At 50.8% G+C, this 12074-nt stretch overlaps 2 protein-coding genes across 15 annotated transcripts in view; one reads left to right on the top strand and one right to left on the bottom strand.

The window, feature by feature from the left end:
* Positions 1 to 12074, bottom strand: part of RALGPS1 (Ral GEF with PH domain and SH3 binding motif 1) — a 299761-nt gene that overhangs the window by 117557 nt on the left and 170130 nt on the right. The gene's annotated exons all lie outside the window — the stretch shown is intronic.
* Positions 1 to 12074, top strand: part of ANGPTL2 (angiopoietin like 2) — a 36298-nt gene that overhangs the window by 14436 nt on the left and 9788 nt on the right. The gene's annotated exons all lie outside the window — the stretch shown is intronic.

Raw genomic sequence — 12074 nt, 5'->3', positions numbered from 1 at the left:
GGGGGAGGAATAGCAGTAAGCCGAAGCTGGGCCAAAGGTTTGTGCAATCCCCTGGCGGTCCCTGGGGCCGAGCTGCTGGAGCCGGCGGGGTGAGAGGGAGGCCATGGTCCTCAGATGGATGCCCCAAGGTAGAACCAGGAAATGGAGGAGTGTCAGAAGACAGCAAATATTTTCTGACTTCTGCTAGGAAAAACCCCAGGCCTGAGTTCTCTGGGCTCTGCGTGAGGTGCTCTGTGCTGGTAGATAGGATGAGCGCTCCTATGAGTGCGCGTAATGTGCCTGGCACAGAACCAACATTCAGTGAATGTTCATGGAAGCAACAACAGACCAGAGGAAGAGAAAGTGTTATCACAGCAGAAGTAGGATGAACATGTGGTAGGGAGCGGCCTACCCTCCCTAGGAAGAAGCACTTTCTAAAGCCACACATTTCCTAGAGTCTGCTGCAGTCTAGAATTTTCAGTGATGATTCCACACACTCTTAAATACGTTTCTCATCTTAAAATATGGTAATTCTCAGAATATCATGATGGGGGAGGAATGGGGCTATTGGTAGGTTCTGAAGCTTGACCCAGACACTGACACCGGGCACTTTCGTGTATGTTACCTCTGTAACCCCTGCGGCTCCTTATGGAAGGGTAACTGAGAGGATGACTGACTTGCTCACACTGGGTCTGAATTCAGGCTTTTCACTTTAAAGCTGGGGCTGACACCTCTGTGCGCTAGGACTCTGGGCATCTGCACCCTTGGCGGGGGGAGCATGAGTCTAGCCCCCAGGGTTATTCATCCAGGACCTGTGAGTCTTCCAAACGGGCTGGTGGGTGAGGACTACATCCGTCTCTGCAGAAAGTAATCACATATCTGCTTCAAGTCAGTGACATTTGTACCACTTCGTTATATAAGCAGGGAGATATTTTTACTGCAAATATCCTGTTTTACACTTATTTCACACTGCTGAAAATAACCACCAGTACTGGGAAGAGCAGCTTCTTGCTAATTCCAGAGAGGGACTGAACCTGAGTGCAGGAGGGTGGCCCATGTGAGAGACAAGGGCGGCACTGTCTGCAGGTTCAGGGCGGAGTGCAGGGCAGGGCATCTCGCTCACAGCAAAGCCCCCTGCTGGGTGTGCAGGCTGAGGACTTGTGCTCTGGAACAGGCTGACCTGGGTTCAGATTCTGATTTCACCACCGATCAGCTCTGGGACATTAGGCAAGTCACTTTGCCCCCAGAGCCTCCGTTTCCCCATCTGTCAATTGTCAATGGGTTTAAATAGTGCCTACCTGAGGATTAAATGAAATACTGCAAGGCGTGGTTGGCAGAGTTCTGGGCCCATGGTAAGTTTCATTACATGGCAGCTATGAGTTTCCCTCTGATCTTGGTCTCTTTATCTTGAAACAGGAGATTGAAATTTATTAATAAAAGATAGTCCATGTTTAGCTTTGCATTCTACAGCTGATGACTGGTTCATTTGTTGTTTGTTGTTGTTCAGTTGCTAAGTCCAACTTTCCTGTGACCCCATGGATTGCAGCCTGCCAGGCTCCTCCATCCTTGGGATTTCCCAGGCAAGAATACTGGAGTGGGTTGTCATTTCCTTTTCCAGGGGATCTTCCCGACTCAGGGATCGAACCCACATCTCCCGCATTGCAGGCGTATCCTTTACCGCTGAGCCACCAGGCTCAGTTCCACTAGAGAGGGCAGAGTACGCTAGTACACCTGATAGAACACGCAGAGGGTAAAACGTGCCCGTGGGCACCAAATGAAGGCTCAGCTGAATATTGTAATTCCGACATGAGGCAGGCTGACCTCAATGTTTATGCAATAGATCTCCTCTAGCTTAAGCATCTCTGGTTTCTGGCTCAATTAATCCCAAAACATTCCTGAGCTTGAACTCAGCTGGCAGATACATAGTGAAGGAACAAAGACCTAAGTCTGCATCCAGGATCTACCTTTTGCTAACTGTTCGCTTGTGAGAAAGTTACTTAACTCTTCTGAGCCTCATTTTTCTCCTCTGTAAAATGGGGACAAGAGTCATAACATCACAGGGTTGCTGTGGAAACTCAATGCAATCAGGCACGCAATATACATCATGTAGGGGCAGCCAACAATAGCTGAATCCCTCCTCTTTGCCAATCACAGTGCTGGACTGTGTGAAAAAGACAGTCCTGACCTTTAGGAATTTAGTCTGGAGGGAGGTGGCAGATTCATGAATGCATTGGAACCCATCTGTGCTGTGTGTTCTGCTTAGTCACTCAGTTGTGTCTGACTCTTCACGACCTCACGTCTGCTGCCTACCAGTTCTCAACCCCAAAATCAGCACCTCAGATCTGACAAGGGGTTTCACTGAGAGGGAGCACCTGCAAGGCCAACACTTCCAGAATGCTGTGAGAACTTGTGGGACCAACATAGCAAAGTGCCTGAAATCAGGAATGCAGTGAAAACAATGGGCTGGGCAGTCACCATGGTAGCATTACAGGGTGCTGGGTGACCACAGACGGGCGTGTAAGGGCCTACGGCACTAGGTCTACAGGGCGGCGTGACTGAGTCCGCCTGAAGTGGAAGGGACAAGCTGGACAGAGTTGGGGATGTCGGTGTTGCCTCCTGAAAGATCTGTAAGAGTTTACCAGGTGGACTCAGGAGTTGGGCAACTGAGTTACCAGTGGGTCACCCGTGGAGATAATTAAGTCCGTGCAAAGACCCAGGGGCCTGGCCCTATCCGAGGCCCCTCAAGTGGCCCAGCTCCACTGCTTCTTCACATGCATAATTCAGTCCAGGCTCTGCCCATTCCAAGGCTCCTGGGTGCGACCAATCCCTTTCCCTCCCACTGAAGGAAGCCCACCAGCATGGAGGGAACAGCAGTGATTTTATCATGGAGACTGTCGGAATGCACTATAATTAACTTTTTTTTTTTAAGCAAAGCCCTCCCAAATGTTGGTACCGATTGTTGGTAACTGCTTTCTTGTGACTCACCTGACCACTGAGCTTCCCACACGAGGCCCATCCCCCATCCTCCCCAGACTGAACACCTGGCTGCGCAAGCTGAAAGAGGTGGGCAGAGGCTACAGGGAGGCTGGGAGGCCTTCCCCTTTCCTGGTGTTGGACTGGGCAGGAGGAAAAGGCAGACGGTCTCTCCAGCCAGTCGGCAGAGAGCTCCGAGCTGGCCTGTGCTGAGAGCTTGGAGCAGGTTCTGGTCTTAGACGAAACTTCCCTCTCTGCTCTGAGAGTTCCTTTGGTCCACGGACATCACAGAGCCAGAGACACCTCTGCAATTAAGCACCTCGGCGCTCACGCCCTGGCAGCTTCTAAATCTCTCATTTCACAGCCTCAAAGCCACCTTCCCTTCTCCTTGTTGTCCCGGTGGCTCGGCCCGGAGCATGCCCCTCCCCGGGGGGCTGAGGCGGCCATGGCCACTTATCTGACGCTGCACTCACCAGCTTGTTCCCAGCCAGACAGTAACAGGCTGGCCCCAGGCCAGACCCAGGCTGCTGAGAGCCTGAGTGATGAGGCCCAGGCAAGCTCCTGGCTTCCCTGGCGCCTCACTTGGGTTTTGTCCTGTCTCCCTCCGTCTGGCCAGACCTAAGGGCATTTCCATGAGGGTGACATTTGTGACTAGACCTGGGCCAAACGGCCTTGCCTGTGGCCCTCTGCCCGGGGGTCCTGGGGCTGCTGCCGCACTCCCTCCCCCCTCTACTCTTCCTCACACTCACGAGTCCCTGACCTCTTCCTCACCTGCATGCCCTGTGCACGCATGTCAGTCAGATCTGCACACACGTCAGTCAGATCTGTTACAGAGGTCACTGTTAAAGAGGTGCAGGGGTCACTCTCTAAAAGGCCCAGGAAAGGACAGCATGGAGCCTCGGCTTGGGCCTGCTCTCAAGGTGGTCCTGCGAGGACTGGGACACAACCCCTCAGCCCAGCCTGGGTACTGCCACGCACACGCCAGCCCTCCTGCCACAGCATCATCCTAGGCACTGACCAGAGAAGAAAAGAGAATGTGTCCTCCAGCTGCCACAGGGAGGCCTTGTCTAAAATGCACCTTTAAAAACCAAAAGGAGTAGGCATTTCCAGCTGTTTTCTCTCTGGAGAAAGACATAATCAGCTCGGTTTGTTTTCTCAGTGGATAGAGAAGGGACCTTAAAATCATAAAAATTTTGGAGCTTGTTAGGAGCCTCTCAGGGTCCCCTGGCATAGCCTGCTTGTTCCGGAGTCTGTTGGTGACAGAGCTAACACTGGTCCCAGGACTTGTAACTTCCAGGATATTAAGGTTCAAAGAGGTTAAGCAACTTAGGGCAGACTACACAGCCTTGGCTCAACCAAAGTTCAGACCCAAGTCTGTCTTAACGACTCTGGGATACTGGAAATTGCCATGGAAAGCCTGGGGGGAACTGGTGTGAACATCATTCTATAGATGCTTGACTTGACCTCCAGTGCCAGCTGCCTGGGACCTGATGCTCCATCACAACTTCATGTACTGGGTTCCAGACAGCTCCCCATAAAAGATCAGCTAGATTTGTGAGGTCTGTTATTAGAACTCTCATGGTTCTGATAACAGAGACATCATCACTGTGACTATAGGATAAAGGAAGTAGACCTAAGCTAGCCTCATACTCCAGAGTTTCTAAAACAACAGAGTTCTCCCACACAAAACACAATATGCATCTGACTTCCCATCAATGGACCCAGCTGAAGCTGTCAATACATCTGATATTTCATTTGTATCAAGCCTGGGCCAGCTTCATTTGTATTAAGCCTGGGTTACTTCTACTCAGCAATTTAATGCCTAGTCTGAAGTCCTGACTTCTTTAAATATGTTAACCCTAAATATATAAAATTCAGTAGCTATAATTTGTTCTTGGGGCCCAACAGGTGGCAATTACTCTGCTTCACAGAGAACACATAAAAACCAGCCAACCCTCACAACGGATGTTCCCCGGCCATGGAACCACAGACAACCCTAACAAGACTGTTTTCCCAGATGGATTTCTTAGAGAGAGACAGAAAGGCAATTTTAACATCACCCTGCAGCATGTGGGATCTTTGTTCTCCAACCAGGGATTGAACCTGGGCATCCTGCACTGGAGGCGTGAACTCTTAACCACTGAACCGCCAGGCAAGTCCCCTCCCTTTATATTTTATTTCCCCCTACGAGGCAGGAAATATGTACGTTCAGTTGTGGTCTAAGACAGAGAACGAGATCAGTCACTCATGTCTTCCATTCCTTCTGGAGGTCAAGCAACGGTCTCTCCAGTGAGGGCTGCTGGTCCCACATGTGCTGGAGGCCTGGTGGAGGACTGGAGAGAGGCACTGTGAGGATGGTGAGGGTGTGGCCTCCCGGCACGTGGCCTTTAGAGTCACAGAGGCCACGGGGAAACCCAACGTGGCTTTCTTGCCTCCACAGCCTGTGCTGTTTTGTTTCTAGAATGTTATTGTTAAACAACATAAGACTCCCAAATTCATTAGGAACGACGTCATCCAGTGATATTTCAAACAGCATTCTTTCTAGCTTCTTCATAAACAGATGCCACTTGAGTGGGGTCACCTTCCTCTCAGCTCTGCTTTCTCTGCTCCCCTTCTGGGGCTTCCCAGGTGGCTCAGGGGTAAAGAATCTGCTTGCCAATGCAGGAGATGTGGGTTCGATCCCTGGGTTGGGAAGATCACTTGGCGAAGGGACTGGCAACCCACTCCGGTATTCTTGCCTGGGAAATCCCATGGAGAGACGAGCCTGGTGGACTGCAGTCCATGGACTCACAGAGAGTCGGACACGACTGAGCAATTGGGCACGTGGGCTCTCCTTCTGGGGCACCTTGGAGCAGAGCACCATGGCAAGCTCTCCTCTGTTACTCAGGCACGTTCCAGGGAGGACATTCGGCTAAATCCTCAGATTGTTTACAGCCCTGGGAGATAAACCATCAACTTGTTATTGTTACAAGTGCTGAGTTGGCATCCTTTGACCTGGAAATCCCAACAGTTTGGCACTTGGCAGAATGAATGTAATCTAGAAAATCCTGGAGCTCAGAGCTCTCTGGCCAGCTACCAGTCACAGGAAAGGATTGCTCTGGTGGATTTATGTGGTGGACTGTATTGTAACCCTGGGATGCTCCCCCAGAAAAAAAATGATAAAGGAGGCAGAATCAAGTTAGCATCATACTATAGCATCGAAGACAAGGCTGGCTAGGTTTGTTAAACACAGTGGGTCGAGCACTGTTATAAAAGTCCCAGTGATCTTGGTCAGCAGCGAGGAAGAAAGGCAGATGTTGAGACTGCCCCAGGGACAACGAGACTACCACCCCACCTCCCCTGCAGCACTTCAGATGACCCTGCAACGACCCTGGAGGAAGAACGCACTGGATTCTGGTCTTTCATCACAAGATGAGCCAATAAGCTGCAGGGCCTGGAATGCTTTTATGTCATTTTCTCAAATGAATAAGTGATTTTCCCAGAATAGATTTTTCTAATAATTTAAGTTAAAATTACGTACACACAGAGAGAAATTTTGCTAGGAAAGTTATAGTTTAAGTGACAGATAAAATAGCATTAAAAAAAAATGTCCAAATGTTGAAATCAAGCAATCTTAGGTGGTATGCTAGAATAACATCCAAAAGAACAGAAAATCCAATCACCTGGCCCTAGTCATGTACATATGTGAGAGATGGGCCATAAAGAAAGCTGAGTATCTCGAATTGTGCTGGAGAAAACTCTTGAGAGTCGCTTGGACTGCAAGGAGATAGAACCAGTTCATCCTAAAGGAAATCAACCCTGAAGGTTCATTGGAAGGACTGATGCTGAAGCTGAGGCTCCAATGCTTTGGCCACCTGCTGCCAAGAGCCCACCCACTGGATGAGACCCTCATGCTGGTAAAAACTGAAGGCAAAAGGAAAAGATGGGGACAGAGAAGGAAATGGTTAGATAGCATTACTGATTCAATGGGCATGAATCTGAGCAAACTATGGGAGATAGTGAAGGATAGAGAAGCCTGGTGTGCTGCAGTGCATGGAGTCGCAAAGAATCAGACACGACTTGGCGACCGAACACCACCACCATACTGAGCATAATATGTGGGCATCCTACTTTGGACCATCTAGGCTTCCCCAGAAAGCAGGTTTCATTTCTCAAGGTTTGATCTGGATGCTAATTATCCTCTGCTGTGGGGTGGTCCCTGTTACTGGATGGATTTATTATTACTGATTCTCAAACTGGAAAAAAAAAACAGAATGAAGATGACAAAGGGAACACAGCTCATGGTGGTGAGAAGATGGGAGGCAGGGAAAAGTGAGGGAGGCGAGAGGTGACTATAGGCACTAAACTGGGTCAACACATGATCACTGCCCTAGAAGGCAGTAGGAAGAACCAGGGCATGGAAGGCAGAGCAGGATTCCAACCCCACATCCTTCACTTCCCAGTCGTTTGGACTGTTCCACACGGGACCTCGTGAGTCTAAAATAAGAGTGTGTAAGGCACTCAGCACGTGAAAGGCTCTACATCCATGGCAGTCATCCTTCCGACTATATTCCAGTAAAGACAGACATTTAAGGCTCTATAGGAACCCCAAGGAGGACTGAGGAGCTCTTCCAGAGGTGGGGGCAGGCTTTCTGGAGGAGGACTGAGGACCAGGCAGATAGCTCTCGGAACCACTGCCCCCATCGTCAAGAAACCAGGAAGATCAGGCTTGGTGCTGAGCAGATGTCCAGTGCTCAGAAAGAGGAAAAGATGAAGTACTAGAACTGCGTGCCTACCAGTTGGCGGTATGTGGTCAAACCCCAGTGAAGTTACACCCAGAAAAGTTTACGGAGAGGGGTGTGGCGTGTGGGAGGAGCGAAAGGTGACCAGTGAAAGTGAACAAGGTTCTCTAGGAACAAGCCCGGAAACTGACTCCCTCTCTTGGGAAGGATGAACAGGGTGGCCAACCAGAGGGAAGGGCGCCCATCCAGGACCTGTGGGGTCATGGTCAGGGCTCTACAGAGCTCCTCCACCAGGTGCCCTGAGAAGACTCTCGTCGCTGCAGCCAGGGAGTCCGGGGCTTCACCCCACCGGTCTGGGGAGCCTCGAGGAGCTGCTCTGCACCCAGAGAACCCCCCACAGCCCCTCCTAATCTGACTTCTTTTCAAAATCAATTTGAAGTCCCCATCTGTCCCCTGCCCAAGGGTACTGGTGGACAGCCAGGAGTGGACGCTGTGCTTTTCAAAGTGTTCTCTGGGAAGTAGTGCTGCTTATCGGTCTATCCTGAGGTCAAACAGGCGATATGGAATCCCTTCAGGCTCCTCCTGGGCCCCAGGGGCTCTCCTTCAGGGAGGTCTCAGAATGCACCAAGTGCACTGAAATATACCCACCTTGCACATCCATTGTAACTTTTACTGTAAAAATTTTGAAGGGAAATTTTTTAATAATTTAGCGTTCGAAAGTATTTGGCCAAGAGCAGCACAATTAATTTATAGTTGGCTCTGAGTTCTCGGCAAACATCAAGCATGTTGAGGAATTCTTGGGAAGTGAGAAAAAGCTAACCTACAAATTGTTTTCAAAAGTAATAGCATTTTTGAAGACTAAATTTAATGGACTTGACAAGATGTTACACTTCGTAGAAATTTAATTGTATGCTTATAAACTTGGACTTAGCAATTTGGTTTTTTTTTCATATTTTAGAGTTAACACATTTTTTTAGGCCTGAAATGCTTTTCATGAGCTCCTGAAAAGCATGTCAGCCCCAGGCAGCGGGCTCCATGTCCCGCTTAAAGGGACATGAAGGACATAAGGACTTAAAGGGCCTGAACAGCAGGCATAAGCATCTGGACTCTTTCCCCAAAAGAGCCAGAAACAACGCTCAGAGGGTCACCTCTGGGGCGGGTGCTGCAGGAGTTTGGCCAAGATGGCTTTGGGAATGTACCAGCTGTTCTTGTGTTAGGTCATTGTTTTGTGCTCTGGTTCACCGAAAAGTGGTGACTGACGGAGAATATAGATGTTCACAACGGAAGCACAGTTTCCCCAGCTGTCTGTATGCGTGAGACTCAGGCAGCACCCGCTCTCCACATCTGGGTGTCAGCTCTCCGGCCTCACCTGGGACGCCAGACGGGTCCTGATACTGGCGGGGGCCAGACTCACACCTAAGCAGTCCACGTGTCCTGGCGCTCAGATGATTGATTCGAATGGAATATTCCAGATCCAGTTTCAACAACCAGTCATTTCTCCTGTTAGAAAACCATTTTTAGAGAGTGGCCAAAAGACTTGGAGGCAGACCACCTGTGAGAATAACGGGAACCGGCACACGGTTCTCACACAAGAGCAGTGCTTCCTGGCGACATCACAGAACCCCTCCCCAGGGCCCACTTATGGACTAAGACACCCCAGAACTTCTCCCTCAGGCCACGGGCTCCTCTGCGTGGACTCAGGTGGTCCAGTCTGGAGATGTGGGGTAGAGACGCCTGGCAGGCTGCAGGCCAGCAGCGTGGTCTAGGCCAGCTCACGGCCGGGAAGGGCTCTGCCCTCTCCCCAAGCGTCAGGGCACCACAGAGAAGATCCACAGAGGTCTGATGTCCACCCACTTCTCAGCTCCTGGCCTCGGCCGGTCGGCCTGGTCAGATCTTCATGGGCCACGTTCCCCTGGTGGAGGGGTGACTGTGTTGAAAACTGATGCAGGCGGTGAGCCCACTTCTCCACCAGGGCCTGGGTGGGCGAGTCGGGCTGAAGCTGGTCTGCCTCAGACCCACAAGGAGGACACTGAGACTAAGAAGTCACCTGGCGATCCAGACTGACTGCAGGCTCCAACCCAGCTTCACAGAGAGGCCCCGCCGTTGGGGGTACTGAGCCCCAGATGGGCCAGCGATATGTGGCTCCTGGCTTCCTGGGAGGCAAGGAACCCCAGCGGGGAGGAAGGGAGCAGGAGGGCACTTAGGGCCCCAAACCTGAAGACCTCCAATGCTCACCAGACCCTGGTACTTGGGGGCCCGAGACCTGTCCTGTGTTCCCACAGCCAACATCCCTTCTCCCCGAGGCCTCCTGACTCCAGGGCCCGTGTGCCCTCCAAGCCCTGTGCTGCTCCTCTGGGGAACCACGCAGGCTCCGCTCAGCCACGGCACTTCTCTTCACGTGGAATGTTCTGGTCGCAGTTCCACCGAGAGTGTAAATATGATCTTTATAGAGAGGAGGCTGGGGCGCTCCCTGCACTCAGGGCCTCGGTGCTGCCGAGTTAGTGTTGGCCTGGCACTCGGGGCAGGGCTGCCCTTTCAGAAGGAGTGCCAAGTGAAACACCGCTGGGCACTCTGCACTCTCTAAGGAGAGCCCCGCCCGCCGCACGCCAAAGATGCAGCTTCATTGACAAAAAAAGGTTTCCATTCTTCATCCCAATGCTTCTTTGTGGCCCTCTCCACTGAAATTCTGACTTTTACAATATGCCTTTATGGAAAACGTCTATGAGTAAATAAGCTTACACTTAAGTCTTGGGAATCAAAAAAGCAAATCCAGTCGCTTGTTTGGGGTGGACAGCTCTAAAACTACCAGCTTTTCAACTGTCAAAGGAAAGGAAACACGAACCCTCTCTGGCACCTGCCCTGGTCAGCCTTGTGCTGGGTGCTGTCTTCCAGAGACCCTCAGAAAGTAAGGTCCTTTCCCTCTGATTACAGAAGAGGAGGCAGAGGCTCAGTGAGGACCTGCTCAGAGTCACCCAGTGAGGAGATGCGGCCACCGAGCTTTGAGCCGAGGGCTGCTGACTCCAAGTTTGGGGTCCCGTCCCAGGCACACAGATTTCTGAGCCCCAGTCCGACACCTCGCCGAGTCCTTCACCACGATGTCATGTATGTGCTCAGTCGCTCAGTCGTATCCGACTCTGTGCAACCCCATGGACTGTAGCCCACCAGGCTCCTCTGTCCCTGCGGTTCTCCCGGCAAGAACATTGGAGTGGGAGCCATGTCCTCCTCCAGAGACCACGTACACGTACCAGTTACAGGTTTCTCATCAGAGGCGGGTGTTTTGACTCTCATTTTAATGCAGCTGCATGACAATCTCCCTGCTGCTGTTTTCTGCTACTTTATCATTTTATTGCTGCCAACATTTCAATGCCAAGTATTTTCCTGACTAACTTTCATCCATTTAATTTTCTGACCCTTGCCCCGGCACCTTTAAGAAGAAAAGGGAATGTGTTTGAATGCAGGAGCTCTTCTAGAGCTCGGCAGGGGTGTCTGAGGAATCACCGTCTGGAATGGGAGGTCACACTCTGGATGGGAGGTCCTTGGTGTCACGTGAAGTGCAGCACGCAGGAGACACATGGTGATCTATTTTAGTAACAGCAGAAAACCCTAAACATGTCTACACTATTTCACAGTTACCCCATGACTTTAGAAAGCATGCCACACCTACAAGACTTAAAAGAAAGAATCGCTACATTTGCCTTTAGGAGGTGGTCCAGTGGTTAAGAATCCACCTGCCAATGCAGGGGACACAGGTTCGGCCCCTTGTCAGGAAGATTCCACATGCCATGGAGCAACTAAGCCTGTGCACCACAACAATTAAGCCCTCGCACCCCAGAGCCTGTGCTCCGTGTCAAGAGAAGCCACCGCAATGAGAAACCGGAGCACCGCAACTAGAGAGCAGCGCCTGCTTGCCACAACCAGAGAAAAGCCTGAGTACAGCAAGGAAGACCCAGTGAGGCCATAAATACATAAATAAACACAAATCTAATGATAAGAGTCAATCAACAAAAACCATTTTAAAAAAGAAAAGGGAAGCTGATAAGTCACAAGAAACACTGAAACAGTTAAAATAGTTCTGAAACAGGCAAAGGACACTAAAAGGTAAGCAGAGAAGAAAAATCAAGAAAGATTCTTAAAAGGCACAACACTTTGACCAAGAAGAACTGTAAGTTCTTATTTTTCTTAGCCTGGCTGCGAGGCAATGATTAAGATGAGCTGTAGGGACACAGAGAGAAGTCAGCCAGGCCCCTGCCCTGCAGTTCAGTCTGCTCAAGGAGCAGGAAGAGGACTTCCGGATGCGGGCTCTGGACACCACCCAGGTGCAGGTACCGCACCTGCTCCCTGCCGACCACATGATCTTGGGAGTGTCACCCAAGGTGCCCACTCTCTACTGTCCTCATCTGT

The sequence above is a fragment of the Odocoileus virginianus genome, chromosome 2 (genome assembly GCF_023699985.2).
Source record: "Odocoileus virginianus isolate 20LAN1187 ecotype Illinois chromosome 2, Ovbor_1.2, whole genome shotgun sequence".
Lineage (NCBI taxonomy): Eukaryota > Metazoa > Chordata > Mammalia > Artiodactyla > Cervidae > Odocoileus > Odocoileus virginianus.
This window is presented reverse-complemented; position numbering and strand designations above follow the sequence as displayed.